The 20,605-nt window shown below is 42.8% G+C and overlaps 1 protein-coding gene and 1 long non-coding RNA gene across 2 annotated transcripts in view; one reads left to right on the top strand and one right to left on the bottom strand.

The window, feature by feature from the left end:
- Positions 1 to 20,605, bottom strand: part of SLIT3 (slit guidance ligand 3) — a 597,991-nt gene that overhangs the window by 211,464 nt on the left and 365,922 nt on the right.
- On the top strand, positions 17,208 to 18,896 carry LOC122492701. The gene is made up of 2 exons (XR_006299738.1): positions 17,208 to 18,023; positions 18,263 to 18,896. It is a non-coding gene; the product is annotated as an uncharacterized LOC122492701 (long non-coding RNA).

Here is a 20,605-nt window from a genome sequence, read left to right as displayed (position 1 = left end):
AACGCAGGACCCAGATTCTGTGGAGAAGGCTCCTGCCTTCCACATGTGTTGTTTCTGTTTAATATAAAAAGGGCAGGATGTCAGGGAGGTCTGGATGCAGTAGCTGTCATTTCCCTGGTTGCCAGGGAGCACCTGGCTGATCTGGCTAACTGGGCAGGTGCCCTCTCCCCTCTGTTATCTCTCTGCAACATCTGAACAGCGTTCCTAATGCTCTGCCTGCCTCTTTCTAGATTCATCCACCTGCCAAACATTTATTGAGCAGCTATTACATACTAGGCACAGGGGATAGGTGATGAACAGGATCTTTGCTCACAGAGTTCATAGAATTATAGGGAAGACAAACACAAGCAAACAATTGTACAGATGGACATTTATAATTCAGCTAGATGCTATGAAGAAGTAGAAGATGCTTACGTGATAGAACATGTATAATAAGAGTGCTCAATCCATACTAGGCAGCCAGGGGAAGTGAAATTCAAATGGATGAGCAGGAATCACGCAAAGGAAACAGTGCAGTGGTTCTCAAAGTGCAGTCTCCGAACCGGCAGCATTAGTATCATCTGGAAACTATTACAAATGCAAATTCTCGAATGCAATCCTAGACATACTAAAATAGAAACTCTGGGGGTATGGAAAAGCCACTTGGGTGCTTTAGGAGAAATTTAAAAACAGACACAAAAGTAGAGAGAACAGTATAATAAACATTAACTTGAACAATTATCAATATTTTGCAAATTTTATTTCTTCTTTCCCCACCCCCTCCTTCCATGTACACACTGTTTTTTCTTTCTGGAGTAGTTTCAAAGCAAATCTCAGACATCAACTCATTTTACACATACACGTGTGTGTGTGTGTGTGTGTGTGTGTGTGTGTGTGTATTCCAGTATGCAATTCTAATCAATAAGGACTTTAAGTTTAACCATCAGGCATTATTACACATAACAAAATTAACAGTCCATAGTTGAGATCTAAACAAAGTCCCAGGAGTACATCTCAGCCACCTGAGTTTTAAACAAGCCTTCAGATGATGCTGGCCCATGCCCGTGGTTGAGAACCACTGGTGTAGAGCATGCTGGGAGGGGAATGGAGTGGCTTGAGAAGCTGACCAAGGACAGTGGCCAGAATGGGGTGAGGGCAGGGTGTGGCAGAGTGGAAACTGGTGGGGAGGAGAGGAGGTGCTGGCAGATGGGATCAGGTTTGGACAGGGGTCTCAGGACAAGAGCCACTGAGAGTACTAAGCAGGGAGGGGACAGTTCTTCACGAATGCTGGTGAGACTTTCAAAACTAAACCAGCAGACCAACAGGAATAGGTCTTCTTTATGCTCTTGCATTAAAAAATAACTGATACTTTAACGAATTCACATTTACATGTGGATTTTCACTTAAGAAGCCACAGACACTCTGTCACCCTGAGCCTCTTCCTCACTCAGCTCTGCAGGGAGGAACATGCCCCAAGTCTACACACATGGAAGGGAGGGGTGGCAGATGCAAGGATAAAGAACTCAAAAGCAGCTGGGCTCCCTGGGGGGGGGGGGGGGGCGGGGTGTGAACCTGGTGCCCCAGGAACCCCAGCATGCTTTGGCATTTTCTGATGGCTTATAAATCTATCTCACCTCAGCACTTCATTAGAGGGGGATGCTGGGTCCTGTCCTCCAGACCAGAGGGCTGAGGCTTTGCCCCATAACCCCAATGTCACAGAAAGCTAGGGCAGGATCCTCAAATCCCTTGCTTTATTCTAGCTTCCCAGGCAAAAAGGTGGCACTTGTGGGGGGCATAGAATAAATGACTTGGGGGTCAAAGGGCATTTGGGTCATCCCTGCTGTGTGGGCATGCCTGGGGCATGTCACTCTCTTGCTGGTCCTCAAGGTCCCCACCCACCTCTCTCCCCTCTTCACCTCTTGTCATTGACCTGGACCCCACCTCTACTATCTAACCCGCCCTACTCTCCGTGAATTATCAGAGTCACGGTGGTGCCTTCCAGCATGCCTTAAGCAGTTCAGTGGGTTTTAAACTGCTATTTACATGCAGAATTGTTTTGTCCAATGAATGATTTCCGTAGTGCCCTGAAGTACAAAATAGCTCACACTGGATCTTCTCTGACTGAGGTGGTGAGGTGATGGGGAGCCAGGCTTTGTTGCACCCCCAATAACCCAGGGTTCTTTGACAGGTTTTGAGTATTACCAACTGCTTCCAAGCTGAGGCACGAGGAACAAAGCCTTGTCGGAGAACTCAGGAGAGAGGGCTACCACCAAGGCCCCATCACGCCTGCTTCCAGAACTCTGTCCCTCGCGCTCCATTTCCAGAAGCGTACAAACGTTCAGAGCGGGAAGACTGTACTCCATGAAGACTCAAAGTCTGACCTCATCTACACTTGCTTACAGTTGACTGACTTGGGGGCTACATGTTCTAGGTAAGAAAAAAAAAAATGCATTTCACTTCCCTCCAGGCCTGTCCTGCTAGGCTTGCTTGGAGGGGGAGATTAGTGAGAAGCTGAATAGGGAAGGGAAAAAAAACCCAAATTGCCTGATGCTCCATTTCTGCTAATCAGTCTGTGTATATTCACAGCAGTGAATCAGAGCTCCCCTCAGAGAGGAAAGCTATGAAACTTTAAACATTCTGACCCTTACTTCCCCTGGGGGGCTAATCCAGCAAACTTTACTTTAGAAATAGTAATCGTGATAAAAACACCTTGCACATGCTTAACTAGCCCTTATCCGTTGCTAGTATTCTTTCAAGCATTTTGGCATAGGTTTCAATTTCTCTTTCCTATCAGGAGAATGCAGGAAAAACTCCCAGACATCTCTGCAAAATGCTAATTCCAGCTCTGGGGGCAGGCATAATGGCAGGAGGGTGAATTGCTATGGAGATAATACATTCAGATAGACACATGTGCATAATTAGAAGACCCCATAGCGAAAGGGGTCACATCTCTGATCTCTGGGAGAGGGCAGTTCCTTGGTGCCATAGTTTTGGTAGCACAAGGGTTCCCTGGGCTGGCACAGAAGTTCTAGATAATCCTGGGGTCCCTCAGTGTTCTAATCTCACAACCTTCTTTAAAAAGAAGAGATTTCCAAACTCTGCTCCCCAACAGGGATGTAGCCACAGAGCACCAGGAGATACTTGGAGTCCTAGCTTATGTCTGCACTTAGTGCAGAGAGATGAACATTTACTTGATAAGGACCTACTATGTGTCTACTTCCACTTCCAAAATGCTGAGACAAATACCACTGTTCTAATCGTACATGTTAAGGAGACCGAAGGACAAGTACTGGGCAACTTGCCCAGGGGCACAAGGCAAGGAGAGGTTGGGATTGAACATGTCTGACTCCAGAGCCTTGTCCTGCCTTTGTGAAACTCCAACAGTTACTTGGAGGGGCCTGGCTAATCCCATCCGTCTCGTGCCCCACTTCTTCTTGTATCACAGTTAGAAAGGAGGACAGACTTTGGTACCCATGAACATGGAGATGAGGTCTAGACCTTTTGACTCGGAAAGAAGATGGCATTTTCCTGGTTTAATATTGCCAAATATTCTGGAGTTAAATACTATTTTATTTCAACATCTTTCATTTATTGGGGTCACACTGAAGCTTAGCATTTGTGATGAGGTGATGGGGATAGAACAGAATTTGAAGAGGCACTCTCTTTTGAAAAGATTAAAAAAAGTTTTTTTAACATTTATTTATTTTTGAGAGACAGAACATGAGCAGAGCGGGGCAGAGAGAGAGGGAGACAGAATCTGAAGCAGGCTCTAAGCTCCGAGCTGTCAGCACAGAGCCCAACACGGGACTCTAATTCACAAATCGCGATATCATGACCTAGACCAAAGTTAGACGCTTAACCAACTGAGCCACCCAGGCACCCCATCTTTTGAAAAGATTTTAACTGACATCCCACATCACGTAGCATAAACTTGCGTATGGAAGTTAGTTTCTTGGTTAAGTTCTGGGCTGAGGCTTTGAGTGTTAGGCAGCAAAGCATTCAGAGGGGATTGGAGCTAAAGAAATATAAGGTCCTGTGAGAGAGGACTGAGTGGGCATGCTGGAAACAGCAAGCCCGGAAACCTAACTACCAGCAAGTCCTAATTTCTGCCCCACATCGCTCAGAGTCTGCAGAAATGGGGTAGGCAGTGTGTTTTCTTGTAAGGAAAATATCACATTCTCCTCCCCACCTTCCCTCTGTATTTTACTGTTCAAGAAAGAAAAGAATGAAAAAAAAATATCTTAACACAGCACACCATGCTATTACACTTAAAAATACAGAAAGGATTAAAACTGCCAGACCACATTAAAACTAATGACTGGTTTGGTGTGCACCCCTCGTTGCCGTGGCGTTGTCCATTGTCTCCAGCAATAAAGAAACATCACAGGCAATTTATTGGGAGTTATTCTCAAATGAATTGCATTTGCTGAGAAGAGCACATTTAGCATTTGGTGATTCATATGTGGGAAACATTATTGCTTTGGAAAAGAGCTTTAGAATAAGTGAGATTTAGAGCCCATGAGGATAAAAAAACAGAGTTTAAGTTTAATTAAAAAAAAAGCATCCATTCATTATGTATCTGTGTGTGATTATAGGTTTGGATGCAAATCCAACATTCAGAAAAGTTCTGCCTAGATCCCAAATGGTTCTCTCTCCAGTGAGGAGTGGGATTGGGAGATAAGAATTAAGGGGAATAATCTACATTTTTTTTCAATAATAAAATACAGGAAAAGAAAAAAAATACATGGCCCAAACCATATACTTTATAATTTTGGTATTTCTGTATTGTAATGTTTATAGTAAAGTATTCATAGATTATTTATGCGTACTTGAAAGTTAACATTAAAGTGAGTGATTATATATTCAGAGCCCCCTTTTACTGTCCCTGGGATCAAGAGAGGGATTTTTTTTATACTTTCTCAGCAACTATTTTAAGTCTCTGTGCTCCAAGCAGCTGATGCCAGGCTCTCTGTTCCGCCGAGCCCCATGTCCTTGCAGAACACCACGGCTGTGAGGAGGGCAGTCTGGTGCTAGGACCTCATACCCAATGGGGGAATCACTGGAACACAACTGACCACTGTCCTTTTCCTCATCTCTGTTGCTGGTTTATCAGGGTGCAAATTTACCCACAGCTTTTCCACCTGTCTGAGTGTACATGCAACATTCTTCCTTCGGGTAATTTTTCTCTTGTGTAAGTAACAGAAAAGATATCCTGAATATTTTGCTAATCAGAAGGCCAGTTATCCAGCAGTGTTCAAGTACGATCATGTAAATGCAAAGGCCAGGAAAGCAGTGTGCAAAAACATTAGTTACCATCGATGGAGAGTTCTGGGTTACAACGAAATGAGTGACCTTTCTTTCTTTCTTTACTGATTATCGGTCATGTCCAATTTTGCTTTACAGACTTCAGTGATGGTATTATATGTGAAACAAAAAAACTTATTATTTCCTTAGAGTAATACACACAAAAGAAAGACACTTTTGAAAATATAGGAAGGTAGAAGCAATTATCTATAATCCTCCTTCTCAACCACTGAAACCATTTTGCTTATTTCTTTCAGTCTTCTATGGATACATCTGTGTGTGTGTGTGTGTGTGTGTGTGTGTGTGTGTGTATGTATGCTTGCAAATAAATTTATAAATAAATATACATGTTGAGAGGGGGTGGGGAGAGGGAGGGAGGGGGGAAGAGAAGGAGAAAGGTTTGGCTTTACGCTGTTCTTTTTTCACTTAACATCACATCATAACCTGAGTGGCCATACATAGAAGTGAGAAGAAAACTTTTCATTGTATACCTCTGGAATCTTTTGAATTTTGAACCATTTTCATGCACTGCCTATTTTGAAAGTAGATTAGCATATAATTTCTTGGGGCACCTGTGTGGCTCAGTCAGTTAAGTGTCTGACTCTTGATTTCAGCTCAGATCATGATTTCACAGTTCGTGAGTTTAAGCCCTGCATCGGGCTCTGTGCTGTCAGCACAGAGCCTGCTTGGGATTCTCTCTCTCCTTTCTCTGCCCCCTCCCCTGCTCGCTCGCAAAAATAAATAAATAAACTTAAAATGTATATATTTCTTATTGTAGTAAGCACTTCTGTATTATCACATTTGCATAGTCATTTTTTGAGTGGCTGTGTTAAATTCCTTGTGAATGTGCTGGAAGGAATGGTGACCATGTCAGTCACATCAGTGATGGTCAAGTCACCTTTTCCTTCTGGCCTTCTCACTCCTGCCCAAACTCTCTTCCTAATCTGCCTATGTTGCATGCAGCCCACGACTTGGTCTGCGGAGGGCTGAGGGCAGTTTTCCAGCAAAGCTGATGTCACTCTATGGGAATGAATCCTGCTGTCAAGAAGCATGAGTGGTGGAGAGGGCAGAAGACTAAGAAGAGGCTGAATTAACAGCATCTCCAAATCCCAGACCTTTCATGGACCACACTGCCAAACCAAGAAGGGACACAGTGCTATTGATGGATTGCTCCTAAGGTGGCTCCAGAGAGTTCTTCCTCTTATGACAAGGGATTGTGGAACACCCACAATCAGAGTAACAAGCCGTGCAAAGAAACAGGATAAAAAAGTCATTGAGAAGACCAGCAAACATGGCTTATTACAGATCTTTCTTGGCCTGAAATAATATAAAGCAGCAAACCAGGTAATAAAGTTCACTGCGATTCTTCCAAACCTGATTACCCTATTTCATAAAGAATGATAAAGGTGTTCATTCAACCTCTGTTTCAACCAAAATTGCTTCCCATGTAAGACCCGTGGAGGAACTGCAGTTATTTCTTATATAGAGGCACACATTCCACGAACCCTGTGTATGAGACTCCTCAGTCATGCTCACAACACCCACATAACCCCTACCTTGACTTGCAACTTCTCTTACAGATTGGAAGTGTCATGGGAACCACATCAGGGTACATACCCAGTTCTTGCATTTTCTCCCAATATGTCGAAGGGCTTTTCTATGCACACCTGTATATACCCACAGACGTCTGTCCTCCAGCCATACATCCATCATGTCCGTGTGTATGTGTGAATAAATAGCACCTTAGATAGCAAGGGATAATCCCTGACTTGTTCTCCCACAGAGGACCAATATTTAGGGCATCATTTTACTTCTTGTGGATTCCTCCTTTGCCTACAGATGATGCAAACTGGTGTTTGGTTTGAACTGCATGTTCTTAAAAATAAAACTGAGCCAACATTTTTAAATTGGAACATTTATATGAACATCTGAATTTGTGGCTACTCTTGAAAACTCCAAATATCCATCAACTTAGGCCCTCTCTTCCATGGCATAAAGCTAGTGGCAGCAGCCCTCTCTGGAAGGTGCAGGCAGTTTTTATTTTGAGTTTGGCTTTGTCCACAGAAGTCCCTGTTGCCTCCTAACATTAAGGTCCCTGTGTCCACTGTCATTTGTCATTGGACTTACATTGTTGTTTTTCTCATCATAGAAAAATAATTTTATTATGTCTGCCTGCTTCACTCAATTACTTTACTTGAAGGCATTTGAGTTGTAATCCCTGGCCTAGAGTTCTGAGAATATGGCCTGAAGATTTATTTAGGCATTATAAAAAGTAAGAGACACAAAAAACCCAAAACAACACCTTTAGCTTTCCTTTGCATCATGGCGGTTCCCCTAACTCACTCTTTCTTGCATCAGAACTGGGTTTCTGGGGCACCTGGGTAGCTCAGTCGATTGAGTATCCAACTCTTGATTTTGGCGCAGGTCATGTTCTCATGGTTTGTGGGTTCAAGCCCCACAGTAGGCTCTGTGCTGGGCATGCAGCCTGCTTGGGATTCTCTCTCACTCCCTTTCTCTTTGTCCCTCCCCTGCTCTTTCTCTCTTAAAAATAAATAAATATCAAATAAAAACAAACAAACAAACAAACAAACAAGTTTCTGGTCTGGGTTTGAGTGCATTCCAAGGGACTGCAGCTCATAGTCCACTGAGCCAAGACTTCAGACCTGCCTACCTAGACTTGGCCATACTCTCCAGTTGTACCCCAAAAGAAGTCCCACTTCCCCCTTTGTGCTACGTGCTTTAAACCCATTAACTTAATTTGTTACAAATGTGTGGCATTTACTTTCTTGTTAAACATGGACAGATAGGTCCATAGTTTCAAAGTTGAGAGAAGCACATAATCAAGTGATTTTGTGCAGAACCAAACCATCTGGGTTGAAAACAAGCTTCTTAAAATAATTGTTTTCTCCCCTTGATGGTGGATCACAGAGTATTTGGCTCTTTGGCTGATTTGGTCTAGCTATATAGATGAGGTCTGTTTACTTACACGGTAATGAGACGAAAGGTTCAATGTAACTTACTCTCCTGTCATAGGAAAATCAACTTCAAGACTAAAACATCTAAATGAGCAGAATTTCCATTACATTAGCTTGCTCCGGTTGTTTAAAGAAAATTTTTTATCCACAAAGACACACAAACGCACACATTTATATAACCACCTATGCATATCCGTATGCTTACACACATACATATTTGGCCATGCATTGATGATGGATTAAACCATCCCATGACAGTTGCAAAGTTAAATGGTAATAACAAGTGGGTCTGTACACTGGATCAAAATGACCTCTGCAAATAGAACCTCTTATAAAATGCAGTTTATGCTTTGTCTCCTTAAGAAGGGCATCTGGAGCCCCGCCTGGGAGACTGTGGAGGGAAGTCACAGCCCCCATCCCTCCTTTGTAAAGAAAACACCAATGAAAATCCTAGACTCTGGGAAACAGAGAGTACAGCCTAATGTTTTGCACCAGGTACAAAAGCAAAAAAAGCTGTGTTTAAAATCAAGCGGTTTCTCCATTGGTTTGATGAAAGCCAGCCTCCTCTCTGCCCTAACTCCCATCTCAGACTGCCTTCCCAAGACAAATAGCGCGCAGTAATTAAATACCAAATGATTAAAAACACTTGTGAGGGAATAATTATTACGTACGTAGCAGATATATGTATGTTAGACCGCAGTGCGTACGTTTTGAATAATTTATGGGGTATCTGAGCTGAAGTAGCTGTCCTGTTAGGTTCTCCCGTTTCTGTACAATCTCCAAATGCTGGTGTAATGTAACTAGTGCACGTGGGAGAACAGCTGCACTGTGGATTTAAACTTATTTTCTCTAACTTACCATTAGCTCCCAATGAGTATGCTTTTAATAAAGAGTCTGATTAAAAATGGGGTTTTGCAAAATGTAAATTAAATGCAGGGCTTAGGAAATTCTTCCTTGAAACACTCTCACCACACCAAGTCTTGTTAGCATAATGAAAACATATCCATGTACTCTAGCAATAAGAAGTGGCCATCATTTAGCCATCCTCTGATTGCCTTTCTAAATAATTCCAGCCTGATTTCAGAACAAGGGAGATTTATGTTAGATGGCACATTTGTCATCAGGATCAGAGCGATCAAAGCGGCAGTTCATAGCTTTAGCCGATTCAGATTCACGTCTGAATCACTTTTTGGAGAAACCTTTTTCTTCATTGTGTCTTAGCCCTCTTGCCACACTTATCTTAGACAGTCTTTTTATTTTTAAATTTTTTTAATGTTTATTTATTTTTGGGAGAGAAAGAGAGACAGAGCATGAGTGGTGGAGGGGCAGAGAGAGGGAGACACAGAATCTGAAGCAGGCTCCAGGCTCCGAGCTGTCAGCACAGAGCCCCATGTGGGGCTCAAACTCACGAACCTTGAGATCATGCCTGAGCCGAAGTCGGATGCTTAACCGTCCATGCCACCCAGGTGCCCTGTCTTAAACAGTCTTTTTATTTTTGAGGGAGAGGGCACATGAGCAGGGGAGGGGCCAAGAGAGAGGGAGGCCAAGGATCTGAAGCAGGCTCAATGCTGACAGCACAGACACTGATGTGGGGCTCGAACCCACAAACCATGAGATCATGACTTCAGCCCATATTGGACGCTGACCTGAGCCAAAGTTGAATGCTTGCTTAACTGACTGAGCCATCCTGGTGCCCCTATACGGTCTTAGAGAGGATTTTCTATAACAGTGTTTTGAAACTGACTCCAAACCTAGCCTGTGTAAAAATCAAGGCTGTCTGTGCCAGACTACCCTCAACTTTTCCAACTGATCTTCATTTGCACAACCACCACTCCCCTTTATCAAGTACTTAAGATGTCCCAGGTTTTTCACTTTCTCCCCATTTAACAGACAAGAAAACCAGAGAGCTGAGACGTCAGGGAAGCCTCCCACAGTACAACCAGGAAGGCAGTAGAGTGAGGAATTGGAGCCAGACCCTCAGGCTTTGAGCCATCTTTACCACATGCTTCCTCTCACTTCCCCCTTTTTTGAGCCCCCCTCTTTTCCTCCATGTCCACGTGCCCCACCAGAAGTTGGGGTGTGTGTCCCACATGGACTGACCACTGAATGTACATCAGACCCTTCCATTCCTCTAATGACTCTAGGATAGAGTTTCCACACTTTACAACTGAAGGAACTGTATATACTTTACAACTGTTTATATACTTTACAATATTTGCTTATAGCTCCTCAACAAGTGACCAAGTTGGGCTGTAAACTCGTGTCCCACCAAACCAAAGCCCTTGAACCTTCTGAATGGCCCCCCCTCACACTCCATCATCCTCAGCTCCACTGCTCTTGTCCTACCCACCCTGTCCCCAGACTTTCCTCCCACCTCTCTGTGCCTATCCAGCCTGGATGCACCTATTACTGAACATTTGGCTTTGGGATTCCACCCAGACCTGCCCTATCTCCTGATAACAGATTCTCTTCTGTATTCTCAAGCACCAACAGCCTAGAAGCCAAGATGAGCGTTTCATTCCAGACTGGATGCCCTTGTTTGAATCACTTTAGGTCCATCAGTCTTTTCTCCCTAATTTGACAGCAAGCTCTTTACCACTTGCCAATACCTCCCCTGCTGCATCTTGCTCGGTGTATATCTATGGTTGCTGCTGGTTTGAGAAACACGACTACCCTTCTGACCAGAAGACCAGATTTAAAGAACGGCACCCACTGGTTTTCCCCTAACCCAGCTGCTTGAGTTGAATACTCAAACTTGTTTATAAACTTAATATTTTTTTAAATGTTTTTATTTTTAAAAGAGAGAGCGTGCATGTGCAAGCAGGGGAGGGGCAGAGAGAGAGGGAGACACAGAATCCGAAGCAGGTTCCAGGCTCTAAGCTGTCAGCACAGAGCCCCACACGGGGCTAAAACCCACGAACTGTGAGATCATGACCAGAGCCAAAGTCGGATGCATAACTGCCTGAGCCACCCAGGCGCCCCTATAAACTTAATATTTAAAAAATTAATACATGTCCATAAAAAATCCATAAGGATACAAAATGGAGAGTAAAACCAATTATTTTTTGCCTTCACTCTGACCTCTAGTCTCTACCTATGAAGATTTTAATATTTTCTTGTGTATCTTTCTTGAAAATGTCTTTCTACATATACTGGCATTTATACATATTATTTAAAATAAGCACAAATAAGAAAATAATATACACACTATTCTACATTTTCCTTTTTTAACTTAATGGTACCTTTTAAACTTCACTGTACCTCACCCCTATCTGCACATGCAGGTCTAGCTAACTCTTTTAAATGACCACGTGCTATTCCTTTATATATGGATGTGCCATAAACTATTAACTGGTCCCCTAGTGAAGGCAGCTTCCAGTTCTCTGTGAGGACAGTGAACTTCAAGGCGCACACATCTTGGAATATTTTGTGAATATATCTGTTAGAAAAATTCCTAGCAGTGCAATTGCTGGGTCTTAAAGGGTATATGCACTTAAAATTTTGATAAATATTGCCCAAGGGGTCTCCAAAGAGGTTGTACTAATCCTATTTATTTTGAGTAGTTCACATAGACTCCACAGGTCATGGTCCCCAAGGAGGGCTAATGCTGTGGGCAGCATCAGAGTCTGCCCAGGATTTGGGAAAATTTAATCACAGAGAGAACCACAGTAGCAGCAGTATTAAGCTGTCATCTGCATGCAGACAACACAGAGCACACACCGAATGGGCGCCTTCCTCTAGCTGCTGTACTGTTACTTAGGCTTTCTGGGAACAGCCTCCTGGTTACAGAGTATGAACCCAGTGGTCCCTCCTGGGAGGGAGGAAACCTGGCTTCTAGTTCCTCCGCCCCTCACTGTGCTGTTTAACCCTCAGCCAGGCTTTTCTCTCTGTACTTTTATTTCTTTATTCATGACATCAGGTGGACTCAGGGTCACACAACGAATTACAGGGATGAGGCAGAGAACCTAACTTGGGGGCAGGGTGCAGATGGCCTGTGTGAGGACCGAGTTTCCCCTCCAGATGGCTCTGGGGGGCCAGGGTGGAGGGTGGGGGTTGGGGTGTGGTGAACATGTGAGCCCTCTGTTGCTTGAGCTCCCAGTTTCCCATGGGAATTCAGAACTACAGACTTAAAAAAAAATTTTTTTAATGTTTATTCATTTTTGACAGAGACAGAACGTGAGTTGGGGAGGGGCAGAGAGAGAGAGGGAGAATATGAAGCAGGCTCCAGGCTCTGAACTGTCAGCACAGAGCCCAACGTGGGGCTCGAACCCACAGACTGTGAGATCATGACCTGAGCCGAAATCAGTCACTTAACCAACTGAGCCACCCAGGAGCCCCAGAACTACAGATTTTAAAGCAAAATTTCTAGATTTCTTTTTCTGGATTTTTAGGTGCTGGGAACAAATTTAAAAGTGTAAAATCCTACTTGATATTTAATATACAAAAATCCCTACGTACACAGTACTACTCAAGAAGAGAAATAAAAAAAATTCACTTGTCACCACTCTACAACTCTTTATTCTGAAAACTGGTAAAGAGAAGGCATCAAGCACCTTATCTGGTCTCTCCTGTAGGAACTGTGTTTCACAGCAACCAAATGGTCTAGGTTTTGAGTTTTTCTTTACATGTAAATTATAACTAACAGACCTAAACAGATGGTAGAAAAAGTCATTTTGCAACCTAACCTCCAATTAAATAATTAATTCAGGCAACAGTCACCAATGAATGTTAAATCATTAAGTTAAAGACAGATTCAGGGTGCCCAATACTTGGTCACAGCTTATTGCTGGTAATGAGGGTGGAAAAGCATCTTTTCAAGAAAGGGATCAGATAGTAACCACCTAACTCCTTGATTAATCTTAGCAAGGAGACAAAGATTAGGGGCATCCCTAGGTGGTACTCTGAAGTTCAGTGTCACTCGTGGAGGCTTCTTGGGGAAAAATTGAAACCTGAATCTAAGCAAGCCTAATTAACCAGCTGTTAGAAATCTAGGGCTAGAGGAAGAAGTTAAACTGTAGCATACAGGAGCCATCAAAAAAGTATCCCAAAGATGGGGCATACCTCAGGACCTGGTTTCTTCAGTAAGTCAAGGGCAAGAGAAAAACAGAGGAAGAAACTCTTCCAGATTAAAAGCAGAGGGTGATCTTTTAGACCAGTGCTATCCAATAGAGACATAATATGGGCCACAAATGCCAGCCCCTACAGAATCTTAGATTTTCTAGTAGCCACGTTAGAAAAGTAAAAAGAAACACCTGAAATACATTTAATATATTTTATTATATCCACGACATCCAAAATATTATAATCTCAACACAGAATCAATATAAAATTGTTAATGAGCCATTTGACATTTGCTTTTGGTACTGTCCTCGAAATCTGGTATGTTTTGTACACTTCTAGCATGTCTTAATTTGGACTAGCTACATTTTAAGTGTTTGTAAGCCAGAGGCTACTTGTGGTCAGAGGCTATTGTAGGGAACAGCATAGTTCTAGACCTAAAAAGGAATAACAGCTAAATGCAACAGGCATACCGTTTGGTTTGTAATCTGAACAAACCTGTTGCTAAAAAAATATTTTTAGAATAATGGGGGACTTGTAATATCGCCTGGATACTGGATGATACTAAGGAATTATTCATTTTTTAAAAGCATGATAATGGTGTTATAGTTGTGGAAGAGCATATTTTTACTTTTTAATGAGGCATACTAAAATATTTGGGAATAAAAAGTGTCACAATGTCCATAATTTACTTTAAAATACTTTGGCAAAACAACAGTAGCAACCCCACCAGTAGCAAAATATTCACAACGGTTATCTTTGTCTCTTTCAGATGGAAAATTTTAGGATGCCAGCTGCATATCTGCATTTGAATTCCAGGGCTCTGGGAAAGGAGAAGCAGATACAGCAAACAATAAACTCACTCTAATAGGACTTTTCTCCTCTCTTCTGGGAGGAAGGTCCAGGAGGACCCGCAGCCAGGGGGAGGCTGTCTGGAAGGCCTGCAGGACAGAGCCTTGGCTGAGGCAGAAGGACCCGGGGAAGTCAGATCTAGCTGAGCGTGGAGTTGGAGGAGGGGGGGGGGGGGCCTCCAGGCGCCAAGCCTGTCACTTACCCGACTCCCGTCTCCGGGCAGGATGCATCCAGCACTGTCCTTCATTAGCACTAATGGAATTTCAAGGTCAATGACCAGTCATAAACATCAGCCCTAAATTAAGTGTATCTGAGGCTCCTTGCCCAGAGGATTTTTTTCTTTTTTCTTAAAAGCCAAGTTGCTTGGGAGATAGGGGAGTGTCAAAAATACGGTTAACCTTTCAAGATGAAAAAATTATCAATTCTATTGATTTAGATCATAACTCGCTTCCACTTAACTCATCAAAAAGGACTGTCAATTTTAGAAATAATGTATTTTTCAGTCTTATGTGGAGTTTTTCACCTGCCCCTCTACCCAACTCTTTCTCCAGGCAACTTTTTTCTCAAGTCCACTGGGCACACCTCCTACAAGAGATTGACTGGGATCTGGCTAGTTTGCTGACAACACCAAAATGCCACACACCTCACCTGTGGTGCTTTGTATTATTGATAGTGGCCTCTCTGCCTGTCATTTCTCCCTGTCTCCTTCCAAACAGCTGGGAATATCCCTGCGATCCTTGTCATACAACATGACTAATATGTTCAGCTTCAGAGGTACAAAGGAGACAGAAATAAATGAAGGGAGTGCTAAATAGGAGTTTTTCTATCCCTCCACTGGAATGATGAGTAACTAGGAACAGACGGCCCCCAGCATTATTGCTTAATCATCATTAGGTTGAGGGCCTGAAAGACTAAAAAACAATCTGAAATCAACACCCTATCTAAGGTCAAATGTAGAGTGAGCTTAGGTTCCAGGGTCAGAGTCAACAGCAATTTATAGCTAAGTCGTAGTGTTCTCACACCTTGAGATTTACAAGCCAGATTTTAACAGCTCCAACCCCTCCTGCTCAGCTCTGTCTTGTGCCTCGTGCCTTGGCTGTATACATCAGCTTGCTTCCTTGCCTACTTCCCAATCTGTGTGTGGCACGGCAGGAAACGAAAGGACTGGTTCCTGACATAAATCATAGTCAAAGCCCCCTATTTGTTTCTTATTGATATTCCATGCTGAAGAATCCCAACCAGAACTCCAAACAAGGAACCTCTGGCCACAGACACTAATGACAGGTTTTTGCAAGATACTGTCTGTATTGAAGAAAGATGGCCATAGCCCTTCCACCATGCCCCTGTGGCTCCCTGCCAGCCTTCTCTCTAAATCCTGGGGTCTGTTGTAATGTCTCCTGCTTCCCATCAAAAGAAGAAAAATCTGGTATTGCTTTTATGTCCATATTATCTCTAGAAGCATACCCTCCAATATGGAAGGTTTTGGTGTGTGAAAATCTAATTCCTCTTGAGAGAAGCCAAGGAAACCTTTGTGATGTTATTGTGTAATTTTTCTCCCCCAGGCTGAAAGGGTTAGCTTTATCAAGCTAATACAATCTTTTCTCCCAAGACAGACTAACTCTGACTTTAAACAATCTGTGAATAAATAGCTCAGCCTTCCCCCAAGTCTCTTTCCATTCATCTCAGCTGAGGAATGAGGGAATATGGATTATCATTTTGATTACAAATATATTTCTATCTAGAGGAAGATCTACAAAGGGCTAAAGTCACCTCTATAAATTTAAAGTCTCCAGTTAGCCTCGAAGAGCTAAGCTCCCCCCCCCCCCCCGCTTTTTTAAACATCCTGGTGCTTCAAAGATGTTATATTAGATAGATGTCACGTTGATATAATAAACAGCAATGCCAAATCTACTGAATTAAAGGAAAAGAGAACCACATGCTGAGATTTTCAGATGAAATCAGGTAATGACAGGGAAGAAAAATGAAGCTGCACTTAAAAACGGCTTGAGAGTCCAAAATTCAAGGTGTGGAGAGACTCATAGCAGGAGAAATCTCAACTGTGCACTGTATTCATCTTACACATATATGCATTTCTGCCTAGTGTTCCGACTTGGGTAAAAGCAAAAGAAAATGAGATTTAAAGGGTCCCTGGGGCTAGTAATACTTTGGTAAAGGAAGTTCGTATATCAGTTGTCACTGAGGCCCCAGCCATGTTGTCAACGGCTGCAGTGAGGTGAGGGCTTTTAGAAGATATTTTATAAGAGGTTTGTGAACCCGATTTGCGTTTCCAACAACTTCCTTGCACTTGCCATTAATTATAGTCAGGTGGAAGAACTGAGCTCTCAGCGGTGTGGATCCATGGACAGACGTGTGGCGTGGCTACAGCTTCCCCAAGCATTGATGCGGCAATGCTGCATTGGGCCTGGACAGGGGGTGGTTCTTCCTAAAGCTCTTTGGAAAAGAAGACGTCACAGCCTCAGTGATGCATCCAAGGTTATATAGGGACGGCAAAACTACTTTTGTCTAGCTCAAAGAACCCTGGCTTTAATTTGTGCCCATTTCATTTTTTTCTTAAAAATGTTCTGCCCCAGCCATTCCACTTCTAGAGATTTATCCTATAAATATACTCAGAGTAATGTACAAAGATAGATGCATAAGGATGTTTACTACAATACTGTCTCAGTGATGCTAGAAACAACTTAAATCTCTATCAGTGATTGCCTGGTTAATGTTAAACTAAATTCTAGTGCATCTTGACAGGAGAATACCAAGCAGTTTTTTCAAAGAGAATTCTGTTCAGACATGGAAATGTTGCCATGATATGTTGTTAAGTGAAATAGCAAACTTGCAAACAATATATAATCTGATTCCATTTGAACAGGCATAGAAACTTTCTGGAAAGATACTCAAGCTTTTAATAATGGCTATCTCTGTAAAGAGGAACTTTTATATCGTAAGATTAGGTAATACCTGATTTTTATAAAAATAATATTGTTCTTTGTTTTCTGAAAGTGCCTTATTTAATAAAGATAAGTTGAACAACATGCTAGGCTTTTCTTTTCCGGGTTAAATACCACCAAGTGCCTTAATTTTTCAACAATAAATTATATTTTGAATTCTATATATTATTGTTTAAAGTCACTTCCTCATTGATAAAAGGTGGGAACATAAAAGCCAAGAACTTTTTCCCATGACATGTTTTGGTGATCTACTCTCAATATGATATTACTTAATATGCTTTCTTCTATTCAAGGACTTCACTTTGAGAAAAGTCAATGTTCATAATCAGCAGTACACACTAAATGATTTAGAACGGATAAAACCAAATGGGGGTTTTGGCTGTTACTACATGGAAGTGACTGTCATTTCTTTCCAGCATGAATCTATAGAACCCAGTTTCTGGAACAGCAAACTCTCTGTAACAATGACCTTGATTCTAGAAGATAAACAGCTTTGGGATGCCTAGTTCCATTTGGACAGAATTCTAGAAGAGGAAAATAAAAGGCTACAAAGTAAGGAAGTCAAACCTGCCTTCAGGGAAGATAAACATGCTGACTGGATGCATTTGGCTTCTTTTTGGGAGTGAAAGGTTTCAGCAACCTGGAGCCCCCACAGCTGTGGAGACCCTGCTTCTATGAACTTCCCTTCTCCACGACGCTGCACAACAGCTTCGTACACCCAGCCGATTTTGCAGAGAGCAAGCACAACAACTTAACTAGAGCCTGGGAGGATAATCTCAGAATGAATTATTCACCAGTGAGACAATTGTGGCTGCACAGAGGGAATACAGATGCCCCCTGTGGGGCTACATCTCACCAACTCCCTTATTCAGTTTTAATGCGCTTTCCAGCCCTCGTGAGTGGAGAGTGTGGGCATTCAGGGGGTTTCCACGTTGCTTCCCAAACCGCTGCCTTCTTTCTCCCTCCTCTAGCACAAGCTTACTTCTCTACGAGGGGTGTGTGTGTGTGTGTGTGTGTGTGTGTGTGTGTGTGGTCTCTTCCCTTAAAACCTCTTTTGTGTAAGTCAGTTTCTCGGTCTCTCTCTCTTTTCCTGGCTTAAACAGAGTTTCTCTCCCTATATATTTTTTTAAATAGGAATCACAGACACCCCACACTCAGCCTTCCGTGCTGCACTCACTGATCTACTAGTTACAAAGCATTGTACATTGCATCACTCACTCATCTACAGTTCACGGAATACCTGCAATCTTCTCACCAGGACACCTGGCTATGCCCCGTCAGTGGGGGAGTAGCTTAGCACAATGACTGAACGCAGAGGCTCTGGAACTGGACTGCTGGAATTTGATCCCAGGTCTCAGATTTAAAACTCGATTTCCGCCCCCCTCAAAATCTGAGCATTTAGATACCATCTGTCACGTGACACGTGGAGGGCAAATGATAGAAAACCTCAAAGGGGATATTTCCCTGCATGTGATCATGCACAGAAAACAGCTTTCCTTTTTCTTCTTCTCTTCTCAGTCTTCCTGAAAATGCTAGCAACAGCACACTCTTCATGTTCCCAAACACCCTATTTCCTCCACCCCAGAGGTGCTCACTGGGGCTCATCTATTCACCTCACGTGCAAGATGAAGAGGGCAATTTTATGTAGTAAAGATATATGGGACAAGCCAACCTCAAGTTCACGTCCGTTAAAGCATTTCTCTGTTGGCAACATTTTTACAAGCCTCTCACAGCTATATGCTTAATTAAAATAAAAGGGTGATATACATCATTGCACCAAGTCCTTGCTGATGTAGAGGAAGGGGGGGGGGAAATGAGTGCATTAGTTTTCCTTTATTAAAAGAGTTATTTCAGCATGACATCTCAAATAAAGACTAGCCATTAGCAAAATTAAAAATTAGGTGAAGTTGATTTTGGGAACTGCACACCATTAGTGCCCTACTCTTGTCTCCAGCTGCATCTTCTTCCGTCCCTGCTCCAAGCTGCTTCCCCACCCCCACTCTTGATCTGCAAGTTCCCCAAACTGATTATCATAATGATGGAATGACAAGCAGAGGGACAACAGTTTATAACTCTGCCTGATGTTTATATTAAATAGGAAAAAAGTTGGTCAATCTTTACTGAGCACATACTATGTGTCAGACACTATTCTAAGTACTTTATCCATAAAAGCTTGTTCATTTACTTTTTTAAAATGTTTTATTTATGTTGAGACAGAGTGTGAGCAGGGGAGGAGGACAGAGAGACAAGGGGCTAGAGGATCCAAAGCAGGCTCTGTGCTGACAGCAGTGAGTCTCATTCGGGGCTCTAACTCATAAACCACGAGATTATGGCTTGAGCTGAAGTTGGACACTCAACTGACTGAGCCACCCAGGTGCCCTTTGCTTAATTATTTAAACCCCCCCCCCCCAAATTATTTAACCCCCTTTGGGAGTGTGGGAAAAGGAAAGTAATATTTACTGAACATCTGTCATCTTCTAAATGGATTCTGTGAGTTTTCTTTGTTAGTATTCATAGCAATATGCTAATACTCATATTAATAAAGTTAACTCCATTTTACAGATGAGCAAACTAAGGATTTCGGAAGTTAAGCAACCGGCCCCATTCTGTAGTGTTACTGTGTCAAGGAGCAAGGTTTCAAAGGGAGGTCTTGGTCTTTGCAAAGAAGATCAATCCTACGTAGGCACAGTAAGTGGAGTGTGTGAACCAATATGAATTAAAATCTGCAGAGGTGGGAATGTGCACCATGGGAATGTGCTCGGACCAAGACCAAGAGGTTTGGAAGGGGAAGAGTGAGAGACCAAGGTCACAGAGAGGGGGTGGTTGCAATTGCAGATGGTGGAGCTGAGTTGACAGCTCATGTACTTAATTAGGAAAGAGCAGGACTCATAGGAGAGAAGGAGTCAAGGATGATTCCAGCCTGGAGTCTTGATGACTGGGACAATGATAGAGAGCCCATAAGCAGAAACAGAAGGAGGGGATTGAGAATGTTTTGGGGAAAGGGTTTAACAGATCATTAGAGGGAAGAAACAAGGAAGGGTAAAACAAACTGATACTCAGAACATTCTACTGGCCAGAGGCCTGGGCATCAGTCTTGATGCTTCCCTCTCCTTGATTCTTGTACCCATCCAATCACCAGGCTCTATCATTTACACTTCCAAGTGTCTGTGCAATCGACTTGTCTATCCACTGGCCATATTCTCACCTGAGCCATCACCATCTCTTCTGGGGCTACTCCAAAGCCTCTGTTCCCTGCAATCAGCTCTCCTCCCTGGAGCCAGAGAGCTCTTTCACAAACATAAACATCATTAGGTAACTTCCTTATAGCTTTTAAAGGCTTCTCAGTGTCCTTAGACTAGGCCAGGTGTCAGCAAACTATGGCCCATGGGCCAAATCCAGCCTGCTACCTGAAACAAGGTTTTCTGGAACTCAGCCTCTTGTTTATGTATTGTCTGTGGCTGCTTCTGTGCCACAATA

This window comes from Prionailurus bengalensis, chromosome A1 (assembly GCF_016509475.1).
Source record: "Prionailurus bengalensis isolate Pbe53 chromosome A1, Fcat_Pben_1.1_paternal_pri, whole genome shotgun sequence".
Lineage (NCBI taxonomy): Eukaryota > Metazoa > Chordata > Mammalia > Carnivora > Felidae > Prionailurus > Prionailurus bengalensis.
This window is presented reverse-complemented; position numbering and strand designations above follow the sequence as displayed.